The sequence below is a fragment of the Globicephala melas genome, chromosome 9 (genome assembly GCF_963455315.2).
Source record: "Globicephala melas chromosome 9, mGloMel1.2, whole genome shotgun sequence".
NCBI classification, from domain to species: Eukaryota; Metazoa; Chordata; class Mammalia; order Artiodactyla; family Delphinidae; genus Globicephala; species Globicephala melas.
The window spans coordinates 53,558,892-53,572,571 of record NC_083322.1 but is presented as its reverse complement, the minus strand read 5'-3'; the positions used below and the strand labels follow the sequence as shown (position 1 = coordinate 53,572,571).

The following is a 13,680-nucleotide window of genomic DNA, read 5'->3' as shown; positions in this document are numbered from 1 at the left end:
AGACTCTAGGTCCATCCACCTCGCTACAAATAACTCAATTTCATTTCTTTTTATGGCTGAGTAATATTCCATTGTATATGTGTGCCACATCTTCTTTATCCGTTCATCTGTTGATGGACACTTAGGTTGCTTCCATGTCCTGACTATTGTAAATAGTGCTGCAATGAACATTGGGGTACATGTTTCTTTTTGAATTATGGTTTTCTCAGGGCATATGTATCCATTCAGCCAGTCTGTGTTTTTTGGTTGGTGCATTTAATCCATTTACATTCAAGGTTGTTATCAATATGTATGTTCCTATTACCATTTTCTTAATTGTTTTGGGTTTGTTTTTGTGGGTCTTTTTCTTCTCTTGTGTTTCCCACTTAGACAATTTCTTCAGCATTTGTTGTAACACTGGTTTGGTGGTGCTGAATTCTCTTAGCTTTTGCTTGTTTGAAAAGCTTTTGACTTCTCCATTGAATCTGAATGAGATCCTTGCTGAGTAGAGTAATCTTGGTTGTAGGTTTTTCCCTTTCATCACTTTAAGTATATCCTGCCACTCCCTTCTGGCCTGCAGAGTTTCCGCTGAAAAATCAGCTGAAAACCTTATGGGGATTCCTTTGTATGTTATTTTTTGTTCCCTTGCTGCTTTTAATATTTTTTCTTTCAATTTAATTTTTGTTAGTTTGATTAATATGTGTCTTGGTGTGTTTCTCCTAGGGTTTATCCTGTATGGGACTCTGCTTCCTGGACTTGGATGACTATTTCCTTTTCCATGTTAGGGAAGTTTTCAACTATAATCCCTTCAAATACTTTCTCAGTCCCTTTCTTTTTCTCTTCTTCTTCTGGAACTCCTATAATTTGAATGTTGGTGCGTTTAGTGTTGTCCCAGAGGTCTCTGAGATTGTCTTCAATTCTTTTCGTTCTTTTTTCTTTATTCTGCTCCTCAGCAGTTGTTTCCACCATTTTGTCTTCCAGTTCACTTATTCGTTCTTCTGCCTTGGTTATTCTGTTATTGATTCCTTCTAGTGTATTTTTCATTTCAGTTATTTTGTTGTTCATCTCTGTTTGTTTGTTCTTTAGTTCTTCTAGATATTTGTTACACATTTCTTGTGTTTTCTCAATCCGTGCCTCCATTCTATTTCCAGTATTCTGAATCATTACTGTCATTACTCTGAATTCTTTTTCAGGTAGATTGCCTATTTCCTCTTCATTTATTTGGTTTTGTAGGTTTTTACCTTGCTTCTTCATTTGTGACATATTTTTTTGCCATCTCATTTTTTTTTTTTTTTTTTTTTTTTAATGAGTGGGATTGTGTTCCTGTCTTACTGGTTGTTTGGCTTGAGGCTTCCAACACTGGAGTTTGTAGGCTGTTGGGTAGAGCTGGGTCTTGGTGCTGAGATGAGGAACTCCGTGAGACCTCATTCCGATGAATATTCCCTGGGGTCTGAGGTTCTCTGTTAGTCCAGTGGTTCAGACTTGTAGCTCCCACCACAGGAGCTTCGACCAGACCCCCAGATGATGAACCAAGATCCCACAAGCCACGTGGGGCAGCAAAGAAAAAAAAAAGAACAGTAACAAAGTAAACAAAGTAAAAAATAAAATTAGACTAGGAAATTAACAGATATGTTAGAAAGAATATAAAAATATAGATGAATCAACAACCAGAAGGTACATCAGTATCACAATAGTAAAAAAGAGGAGGAGGGAAAAGAAAAAAAAATATAGAAAGAAAGAAAAAAAAAAGGGGGGGATGGCCTTGGCTGTGGAGGGTGGGGCCTAAGCAAGGGTGAAGTTTGGGCAGTGGATGGGGCCTATGCTTAGGACTTTTCCAGCCCTGTGGGCTGTGGGGGGTGGATCTTAGGCTCAAGGCACAGAAGGGGCCCCAGGCGTGCCCCCTATCCCTGGTCTCAGAGGGCGGGGGATCTCCTCTGGGAGCCCAGCAGGCTTCCTGGGCTCGAGTGGGCAGAGCAAACGCCTTCCGCTCCTCTCCCGCTCCTCTCAGATGTCTCCTACCTCCTGCCTTTCCTGATCTCCCTGGCCTCCCTCCTATGCCCCCAGGACCCACTCGGCCTGGAGGGGGGTTTGGAGGGCAGGGGACCGGCCTGGGAGCTCAGCAGTCTCCCCGGCCCGAGTAAGCCAGGCGATCGCCCTCCGCTCCTCTCCAGCTCTTCCTGGAGAGTGCCTCCTGCCTGCCTCTCCTGATCTCCCCTGCCTCAGAGGCGCCGATCCTGTCTGACCTAGAGTTCTCCTCACCCCTCAGTCCCCCCACATCCTACCGGTTCACTTGGACGTTCCTCCCATCTCCTTGGGCATCAGAGTCTCCCACCATTGGCTGGCAGGCACCCTAATTGTGGGGAGATGCCAACTCCGTGTCTTCCCACACCGCCATCTTGACTCTGCCGCTGGTCTAGAGGTTTTAACACAAATTTTTCTTTGAAGTTATTATACAATTGAATAACTTTAGAGCCGTAGTTTCCAAAGTGTGTAACTTTAATCCCTTGTCCCTCAAGATGCTCCTCCAAGTAATACATTCACTACAAAAGTATTTATTGAGCTCCTGCTGTATGCCCTGGCTGAGGCACTAGGAACAACGGTGAAGAAGAGAGATATACTTATCTGTCCTGTTAGAATTTATAGTTCGGTGGAGAAGACAAATTAGTAAACAAGTGCAAATGATGTTTACACAAATTTGTTTATACAAGTAAAATAAATGTAAATCATGATGAAAATAACAGACTTTGAAGTAAATAATATGAAGAACCTCTTTCTTTTAGAGATTCACAATGAATATTAGTGGATTAAAGGCTCTGAGGACTTCTACCTAAAAACATTTGCTTAACATCTTCCCAACAAATTCCCAAATTTTTTTTAGCACTGAATCTTTGTGAGCAATGCTATTAATAAAATAGAACCATATTTGTGGAACAGTGCTTTTTGAAACCAAAGAATCCAATAAACATAAAATTCTGTTAACATTACCTTACATTTTTTGCCAAAGCACATTCACAGATTTTAATAAATTTGTATGTATATAATCTGTTTGAAATAGATTGAAGATAAAATTATATACAAACGTATACATATATTAATAAATTTTAATAGATTTATAAGAATATATTTTATAGATTTTGTCTGAAGATAAAATGATGTAGACACATTTATAAATCTATTAGAGTATATGAGTATATATCTGTATAAGATAGATATTTTGTAGCTAATGTTGTTTCATGAATGGATTTCCATATATCAACATAGTCCAGATGCTTATAATTATTAGTTGCTCTGTAGTCCGTAATATTGGTATAGAATTGTTTTCTTAACCCTCAGCTTTAGGATAATACATTTTCTGACTCTTTTGCTATTGTAACTAACACTGCCTTAACTTCTTTGAAAAATTTAGTCTCTGTGATATTAAGTGGAGGGAATATTTCTGATATCAGTATTTTATTAAACATTTAAAATGTATATTTTTTAATGATAAGCTTCAAAATTTCAGTAGAAGCAGATTTGATTCTGGATCTCATAGATGACCACTTTATAACTGAGTACAAGTATGCAATTTCAGAACCCATGTTTTTTGCATTTATCATTGCATTGGTGCCTAGCAGTATCACCCTGTCAAAGCCTAATGAGAGAACTCACAGCTGAACAATAAAAAGACAAATAACCCAATTATAAACTGGACACATGATTTGAATACATATTTCTCCAAAGAAGATATGCAAATGACCAACAAGAACATGGAATGATGCTCAACATCATTACTTCTTAGAGAAATGCAAATCAAAATCACATGAGGTATCACTTCACACCCACTAGTATGGCTATCATCAAAGTCAGTATTATAATATTAAGAGTTGATGAGAAAGTAGAGAAATTAGAATCCTCATACATTGATGAAGGGAATGTAAAATGGTGCACCTATTTTGAAATAGTTTAACAATTCTACTCCTAGGTATATACCCAAGAGAATTGAAAACATGTCCTTAGGAAATCTTGCACCCAAATGTTCACTGCAGTATTATTTATAATAGCTCAAAAGTGGAAACAACCTAAACGTCTTATCAATTGATAAATGTACAAATGAAATGTAGTATATTCGTATAATAGGATATTATTCAGACATTATAAAAATAAATGAAGTACTGATACAGACTACAACATAGATGAATCTTGAAAAATTAGTTCAGGTGAAACCTGCCAGACACAAAAGCCCATATATTTTATGATCCCATCATATAAAATGTCCAGAATAGGCAAATCCATACAGACAGAAAATAAATTAGTAGCTGTTAATTTACTGGCTGATGGAAAAGGGAATGGGGAATGACTCCTTAATGGGGAGGGGATTTCTTTTCGATATGATGAAAATATCCTGGAATTAGATAATGGTGATGGTTGCACAACTTTGTGAATATACTAAAAACTACTGAATCGTACACTTTAAAAGAGTGAACTTTATAGTATGTGAATTATATTTCAATAATAAAAAATAGTATCAGGAATTGTCTAAAAAAATTTAATGAGTGAGCAAATATAGACTTAGTTTCTAACAAGGCATTTGCTTCTAGCGAAGACCAAATAACATTAATTTGTGCTCTTCCAAGGTATATTTAGCCGTTGACAGAAGAGAAAAAAGGGATGGGAGAAATTAGTCACTATCCAGCTCATTTTAACTAAAACTTTTTTAATTACATAAATTACAGGTATACAATATAGTGGTTCACTATTTTTAAAGGTTATACTCCATTTGTGATTATTATAAAGTATCAGCTATATTCCCTGTGTTGTACAGTATATTCTTGTAGCTTATTTTATACCTAATATTTTGTACCTCTTAATCCTCTACCCCTTTATTGCCCCTCTTTCCTTCCTTCTCCCCACTGGTAACCACTAGTTTGCTCTCTATATCTGTGAGTCTGCTGCTTTTTTGTTACATTCAACAGTTTGTTGTATTTTTTAGTTTCCACATATAGGTGATATCATACAGTATTTGTCTTTCTCTGTCTGGCTTATTTTGCTTAGCATAATGCCCTCCAAGTCCATCCGTGGTGTTGTGAATGGCAAAACTTCATTCTTTTTTATAGCTGAGTAGTATTCCAGTGTGTGTGTGTGTGTGTGTGTGTGTGTGTGTGTGTGTGTGTGTGTGTGTATACCACTTCTTCTTTATCCATTCATCTGCTGATGGACACTTAGGTTACTTCCATATCTTGGCAATTGTAAATAATGCTGCTATGAACATTGGGGTGCATGTATCTTTTTGAGAGCTCATTTTAAGTATGTTAAACCAGAAGATCTACGAAGTTTCAGTCAGTACCACACTCACATTACAAGCAGCAATTTAATTTCTGTCCAACAATATCATTCTTCATACTCAGTTGTCTGTGAACTTTTTGTGAAACCCAGGTCCCCACTGACCAGTTGTGTCTTGATTTCCCCGTCTACTAAATGAATATAATAGTGCCCACCTAATAGAGTTGTTGTGGGTTTTAAATGAGTTGCTATATGTAAAATGCCTACTACCCATTAACTAGTATATATGTTAGATATTATTTAACAAACTTGCACATTTGTTTTGGTTTCATAGTTACATACATGTTCTAATCATAAGAAATTTACACAAAGTTTTATATTTGAACGTAATCATGTAATTTTTAAAAGAGAAATTTAAGTCAACAATGTGGCCATTGAGAGTTTTTCCCCCTTCTTTTTTCTTTAAAAGGAGTTCATACTTTACTCAAATTTGAGAATCACTGGTCTAGAATAAACTTGGGCTTTTTTTCTCTCTCTGTACACCACTTTGTACCCTCTAATACATCACAGGTATCACTCTGCAGTCTTAAAAATTAATAAGGATCAACCATACTCAAGCCCAGTTGTCTTGTTAGTAAGGTTTTAGTTCAAATACTACTGGGTAAGTGAAAAAGGTAGCATGTTGCATGCAAATTTGTGGACTAGGAGTTAGAATGTCTTCAACGACTTATGTAAACCTTTAGCAAGTTGCTTAACCACTCTTGGTCTTAGTTAGAGCGTCTTTGAAATAAAGGTTGGCTTTCAGGAATTCCCCGGTGGTCCAGTGGTTAGGACTTGGGGCTTTCACTGCCATGGCCTGGGTTCAATCCCTGGTCAGGGAACTATGATCCTACAATCCACATGGTGTGGCCAAAAAAAAAAGATTGGCTTTCAAGTCCTTTCAAGGTCTAAAATTTTATGACATTTTCAGTATACCTACTATTATATTATAAGTTGTTATGTACACCTAGTACTTAAAAACAATATGTGCCTTTCAAGGGGCCAGACTTTCATTTGGTATCATTCAGTTGGGAGTTTCTAGGTGTTGTTCTGTCCTTTTCTCATTGCCTGGTATCAGTTTGAATACACAGTTAAATTCCCCAAAGTAGCAGAAGAGAATATAGTCAGAAGGACAGGTTATAGTGATTACTTAAAGATTGTAAAATTAACTGGAAAATTCACACTTGGCTGCGTAGGATTAAAGAATCATTCCTGATTTTTTTCCACTTTTTTTAACCCATCATATTCTTTTGATGCTCTTTTGGGCACCTTTACCAGCTCTATGTCAAATGTTGTAGAAAGCACTTGTGGTAGCTGGTCTCCAAAGATGGTCTCCCTTGAATTATACCTTCTAGTATTCATACTGTTGTTCAAGATTCCTGGGTTGGCCCCATTTAACAAATAGAGTACAGTAGTGGTGATGATTTTTAATATCTAAGTCTGGATCACAAAAAAGCCTTGTAGCTTCTGCCTCGGTCTCTTAGAGCTCTTGTTATAGGCGAAACAAGTAGCCACTTAAAATTTACCTTAGACCACCATGCTGTGAGAAAACTCAATCCAGGCTCATAGAGAGGCCATAGGAAGGGACAGATGCCTGACCAGCCTACCCAGTTAAAGTGTAAATCATGTGAGTGAAGAAGCCATCCTTGATGTCCAAGGCAAGCCTTCAGATGACTTCAGCCCCATCAACTACCTGAGCAAAAGCATGAAAGTCTCCAAAATGAGAATCACCAAGCTGAAGGCAATCAATTTACAAAACTGTGACAGAAAATAAGTTGTTTTAAGCTGTCGATTTGGCAGAAATTTGTTATGCAGTGATAGATAAGCTTGTTTAAGGACCCAAAAATGCTCATTTTCTCTTTTGATCAAGAATATCTACTTTAGGGACTTCCCTGGAAGTCCAGTGGTTAAGACTTTGAGCTCCCAATGCAGGGGGCATGGGTTCGACCCCTGGTTAGGGACCTAAGATCCCACATGCAGCACAGCTGGGCCTAAAAAAAAAAATCTACTTTATATCCCTCTCATACGAACTCTTTTAAATAAAGTACAGCCATACTTTTTTTCAGTAGACAATTTCCTTCTTTGTTTCATTTAAAAATTTTTTTATTTATTTTTGTCTGAGTTGGGTTTTCGCTGCTGTGTGGGGACTTTCGCTAGTTGCAGCGAGTGGGGGCTACTCTGCGTTGCGGTGCGCGGGCTTCTCACTGCAGTAGCTTCTCTTGTTGCAGAGCACGGGCTCTAGGTGGTCAGGATTCAGTAGTTGCAGCACACGGGCTCAGTAGTTGCAGTGCGCAGGCTTCAGTAGTTGTGGCACACAGGCTCAGTAGTTGTGGCCTGTGGGCTCTAGGGCGCAGGCTCAGTAGTTGTGGCACATGGGCTTAGTTGCTCCACGACAATTTCCTTCTTTGTTTCATTATTAAAAAAAAAAATCACAAAGACATTATTTCACAGTTTCATGTCATTTCATCATCTTTTTGATGTCTGGTTTAAGATGCATTTTCCAGGAATAATTGAGTCATCATCAACATTACGAATCCTGTTGTTAACACCCATGAAAGAAACTTGCTTTAAGAAACAAAACCCAACTGCTCTTTCTATAAACATAAATGTTTGACCCTTATGACTGTAAAAGGATCAGAGAAGATTAGGAGTGGGAGAGATATTAAACAGGAGTCTATTTTAATCTGTTTTCATTATTTTTGACATTGTATTTAACCTAGGTCATTTATTTTAAAACACATTTAAGTAAAATTGAAATGTCATTTAAAATGTTGGAATTTTATAACTCTAAATCCAACTATCTCTAAAAAAGAGATTGCCATTTATTTTTATACAAATGTTTTAAGAACTGACAAAGTGCTTATAAATAACAAAGTGTTTTATAATACTTAATTTCATACAGTACCACCAAAATAAATTCTATTTAGGTCAAAGTGTTAAAATTTAAAGTTTTATTTTTAATAAAACGTAAGTTGAGGGGGAATGTTTGCTATAAGTTTTAAAGATTGATGTCAAATATTTAAAATAGCTCATACAAATTCAGAATAGAAGCAAAAGTTTAGGCTCCAATAAATGGACAAAAGAATTGAATGAACATTTTAATAAAGAAGAAATAAAATTGTTTAATAAACAGAGACACTGGGAAAGATACAATCTACGGGCTTTCTATAATCTCTTTATTCTTTTCCTGTTTATTAATTTTGAGCAATTAAGTATTCACCTCTCTAAGCAAGTCACCAAAGGTTTTACCATTTAAAGGACCTTTTTAAAGTTTGCAATACACTTTGTTAAGGCAAAAAGTAAGAGGTAGGCCATTGGCTTAAAAATGCCAAAGACGACATTTCTCTTATTTTTATTATGCAATTATTTAATAAAGGAGTTACCAGACTTCCAGTATTCAGTATATTTATATACTGGGCCTATTGTTTCCTAGATTATTCTACTCCAGTAAATTTACCCATTTTATGAGCATCTATATGTTTTGAGTCATCTTTTCCAGAAGCATGTCATTAAGAGGGTTCATGTTTATTTTTAAACATTAACTAATAACTTTTATTTTTTGTGTTTTTTCAAGCTATTGATTTATTCAACAAATATTTATTGAATGTTCTTTTTGTGTCTCTCTAAGGGGCTGGGGACACAACAGACAAAGCAGATCCCCGCCTTCGTGAAGCACGCATTGGCGTCTCAAATATTTAAACCACGAATTCACCAATGGAGTTTGAGTAGTTAGAAAAGAAAAGAATTCCAAGGATTGAGCTTTGGAACATTCCAACGTCTGGTGTTGAGAGAGATGAGGAGTAAAGGACAAAGGAAATTAAGATGCCACTAATGAGGTAAGAGAAAAAGTGGGACTGTTGAGTGCCCTGGAAGCCAAGTGAAAAGAATATTTCAAGGAAAGGGGTGTAATCAGCTGTGTCAAGTGCTTTTGTGTGATCAAGTAGGATGAGAAATGAGAACAAGATTTAAAATGTGAAGGTCACTGATAACTTACCCCGTGGGAGTTGGTTTAGAGAAGGGGAGAACAGAAACTGGAGACAAGTCAAAGAACGGGCCAATCCAAGTATAGACAACTCTTCTTAAGACTTTTGCTGTAAAATAAAGAAGAGAATTGGAGTGGTGACTGGAGGAGAAAACAGGGTCCAGAGCCAGGAACATTTTATGATGGAAAAAAATTGTATACATAGGCTTATGGGGACGATCCCATAGAGAGTAGAAGATGGATGATGCAGAACATAGAGTGGAGAGTTGCTGGAGCCAGGTCATTGAGAAGGCAAGAGGGGATGGATTTAGTGCACAAACGGTGGACTTGGCCTTTGCTAGGAGGATGAACAGTTTATCCTCAACAGAAGAAAATGTGCTATCAATGAGTCCAGATGCAGTGAAGTGGCTAGATGTTGTGGATGAGCTTGGGGAAGTTCTGCCCTGACTGCTTCTTTTTTCTCAGTGCTATAGGAAGCAATTGTCTGCTGAGGGTGAGGAAGAGGGAAAATGAAACTTTGGGAAAGGAGGGAAAGGCATGAATAATGGGACAGATAGCACATAATAAGAAGGTAGAAATAGGTCTAAATGTAACAGTAATCACCACAACTATGAATGGAATAAACTTTCCAATCAAAAGACAAAATTTTCAGACGGGATTGAAACAAACATTTATGCTATTTACATAAGTCAGATGTAAATTGCAAGAACAGAGAAAAACTAAAAATTAAGGATTCAAAAGGCGTACCTGTGAGATATCAAGTAAAAGAAACATGATCTAACTATATTACCAGGTAAAATGACTTTAATGAGAGTTATTACATAATGATAAAATATTCAGTTCACCAAGAAGATAAAGTAATTCTAAATTTTATGTCTCTAATAATGTAGCCTCAAAACATAATATGACAGAACCACAAAGAGATTTTTAAAAAATTTACCACCACAGTAAGAGATTTTAGCACAATTTTTGAGCAATTGAATCTTTAATTAAAATCTTTTTATAAAGTAAAACATAAACAGCAAACAAATAAAATCAGGCACAGGAGGCTTTCCTGGTCAGTTATCCAAACATTCAAAGAACAGACCAATCCAATATAACACAAACTCTTCCAGAAAACAGATGAGAAAGAATGTTCCCCAACCTGTTTTATGAGGTTAGCACAACCTTGAAACCAAAGTTAGTAAAAAACAGTACAATTTTATTTTTTAATTTAATGTAAAAATTTTTTAAAAATGAACAAACTGATTTGCTTGATAGCAAATTTTAAAAAAGATAATACATTATGATTAAGTTTATTACAAGGATGTTAGATGATTTAACATTAGAAAATATATTACTGTATTGTAATTCACTATACTAGTTCAAAGGAGAAAATCATATGATCATCTCAATAGATGCAGAAAAAGCATTCTGCATAACTCTATTCATAAAAACAATTTAGCAAACAGAATAAAAGGGAACTTTTAAAACTGAAGCATAGGGGCTTCCCTGGTGGCACAGTGGTTAAGACTCCACCTGCCAATGCAGGGGACACGGGTTTGAGCCCGGGTCCGGGAAGATCCCACATGCTGTGGAACAACTAAGCCCTAGCACCACAGCTACTGAGCCTGCGCTCTAGAGTCCGCGAGCGACAACTATTGAAGCCTGCATGTCTAGAGCCTGTGCTCCGCAACAAGAGATGCCACCGCAGTGGGAAGCCTGTGCACCGCAATGAAGAGGAATCCCCTCTCACCGCAACTAGAGAAAGCCCGCGTGCAGCAGTGAAGATCCAGTGCAGCCAAAAATAAATAAATAAAATAAATAAATTTAAAAACAAAAAACCCCTGAAATATAGTTGATTTACAATATTGTGTTAGTTTCAGGTGTACAGCAAAGTGATTCAGTTATATATAGAATTTTTTTCAGATTATTTTCCATTATAAGTTATTATAAGATATTGAATATTGTTCCTTGATACAATAAATCCCTGTTGCTCGTGTATGTTGTATATAGTAGTGTATACCTATTAATTTCATACTCCTAATTTATCCCCCCCTCCCTTTCCCCTTTGGTAACAATAAGTTTCTTTTCTATGTCTGTGAATCTGTTTCTGTCTTGTGCATAGATTCATTTGTATTATTTATTTTTATTTTTTTATTTTGTATAAATGTTAACTCCATTTCTTTTTTTTTTTAAAATATTTATTTATTTATTTGGCTGCACCGGGTCTTAGTTGCGGCACGCAGAATCTTCATTGCTACATGCGGGATCTTTAGTTGCGGCACGTGGAATCTTTAGTTGCGTCATAAGAACTCTTAGTTTCAGCATGTGGGATCTACTTCCCTGAGCAGGGATCAAACCTGGGCCCTCAGCATTGGGAGTGCAGACTCTTAGCCACTGGGCCGCTAGGGAAGTACCTGTATTATTTTTTAGATTCCATAGATAAGTGAGATCATATATTTGTCTTTCTCTGTCTGACTTACTTCACTTAGTGTGATATTCTGTAGGTCCATCCATGTTTCTGCAAATGGCAATATTTTATTCTTTTTTATGCAATATTATATGTATATTATATATATATGCAATGGAAAAAATATATATATCACATCTTGTTTATCCATTAATCTGTTGATGGACACTTCAAATAGTGTGCTGTAAATAGTGCTGCTGTAAACATTGGGGTGATGTATCCTTTCAAATTATCATTTTCATCTCTTCTGGATATATACTCAGGAATGGGATTGATGGATCGTATGGTAGCTCTATTTTTAGTTTTTTAAGGAACCTCCATACTGTTTTCCATAGTGGTTGCACCAATTTACATTCCCACCAACAGTGTAGGAGGGTTAAAAGGAAACCTTTTTAACCTACCTTTGGGCCTGCGCCCAGCACTTCCTAATGTAGTGTTGAAAGCATGTCCTTAAATAATGAACAGGACAAAGATATCCTCTATTCCCATCACTGCTCAACATTGTACCTGTAGTCCTAGCTTGTGCAGTAAGGAAATAAGAAGAAATAAAAAGTATAATGATTAAAAAGGAGGAAACAAAATTGTCATTATTCATAGATGGAATACAGTTGACTCTTGAACAACAGGGGATGGTCAAGGGGGTTAAAGGTGGAGGTTCCACTTCAACACAGTGGGATGTAAGCTCTCTGTATCCATGGTTCCTCATCTGTACGTTTAACCAACTGTGGATCATGCCGTATTATAGTATGTACTTATTGAAAAAAGAATCCATGTGTAAGTGGACCTGCACACTTCAAATCCCTGTTGTTCAAAGATCAACTGTAATTTTACATAGAAAACCCGAGAGTCCACAGATAAAGTATAAGATTTAATCAGAGTTTAGCAAGATTGCTAGATAAAAACATCAACATACAAAAGTCAATTGTATTTCTATGTAGCAGCAATGAATAGTTAAATAATGCAATTAGGGAAGATACCATTTCTTATAGTAACCCCAAGCACCAAGTACCTACTAATAGTTAATGAAAGTTAAGCAAGCTCCTTATGGAGAAAAGCATTAACTGTATTGGAAAAGGAATTAAAGAATATCCAAATGAACATAAAGATCTTCCATAATCTTGGCTAGAAGAACTCAGTATATTAAAATAGCAATTCCTCCCCAATATATCTATTTTTTCAATGTGATTCTAATGGTTGTCCCATCAGGGTTTTTCATGGAACCAGACACATTAATTCTAAATTATCATGGAATAGCAAGAGGTCAAGAATAGTCATGAAATTCCCAGAGAAGAAGAACAATATCAGATGATTTGCTGTTTCAGATATCAAGGTTAACATAAAGCTGTGAAAATTGTTTAACACAGGGTTAGGCAAACAGACCAAGGGAATGGAATAGAGAACACTGAAACTGACCCAGGCATAGAGGAAAAATTTGATTTGTACCAGCGCTTGTATGTCAGTGGGCTGTTGTTTATGTTAATTTATAAAACATTGTTTTTTGAAAAAAAGAAACTGTACTTTCCTCCACAAAAATCAAGTCTAGGAAAAATGAAAGACTTACTCTGAAAGGAAAACTTGAAAATATAGGAAAATATCTTTAAAGAGGAAAACATAGGAAAATATCTTTGTAACCTTTGAATGAGGATAGATTTATTAAATAAGACACATATAAGAATGTGAACCAAAAGAGTAAATAATTTATCCATTTTACACTAATATTAAAACTCCTCATAATCAAAAGAAACCATGGAGGGACTGAAAAATATTAGTTGCATTGCAAAATGGTATTTGCAGTGTGTAAGCAAATGATTAGCATCCAAAAATAAAAACTGTATGAATTAATAAGAGCAGCATCCATCCAAAAGAAAAATGATCAAAAATATGTGCACAGTATTCAGCCTAGCAATACCATTCCTGTTATATGCCTCCAATACTTTTGTCTCTGAACCTATTTACACTCTTAAAAATT

At 36.2% G+C, this 13,680-nt stretch overlaps 1 long non-coding RNA gene across 1 annotated transcript in view; it reads left to right on the top strand.

The window, feature by feature from the left end:
- Positions 1 to 13,680, top strand: part of LOC115853930 (uncharacterized) — a 293,304-nt gene that overhangs the window by 2,277 nt on the left and 277,347 nt on the right. The window contains exon 2 of the long non-coding RNA XR_009565066.1: positions 8,906 to 9,113. This is a non-coding gene — a long non-coding RNA (uncharacterized lncRNA). The remainder of the gene's footprint in view (positions 1 to 8,905; positions 9,114 to 13,680) is intronic.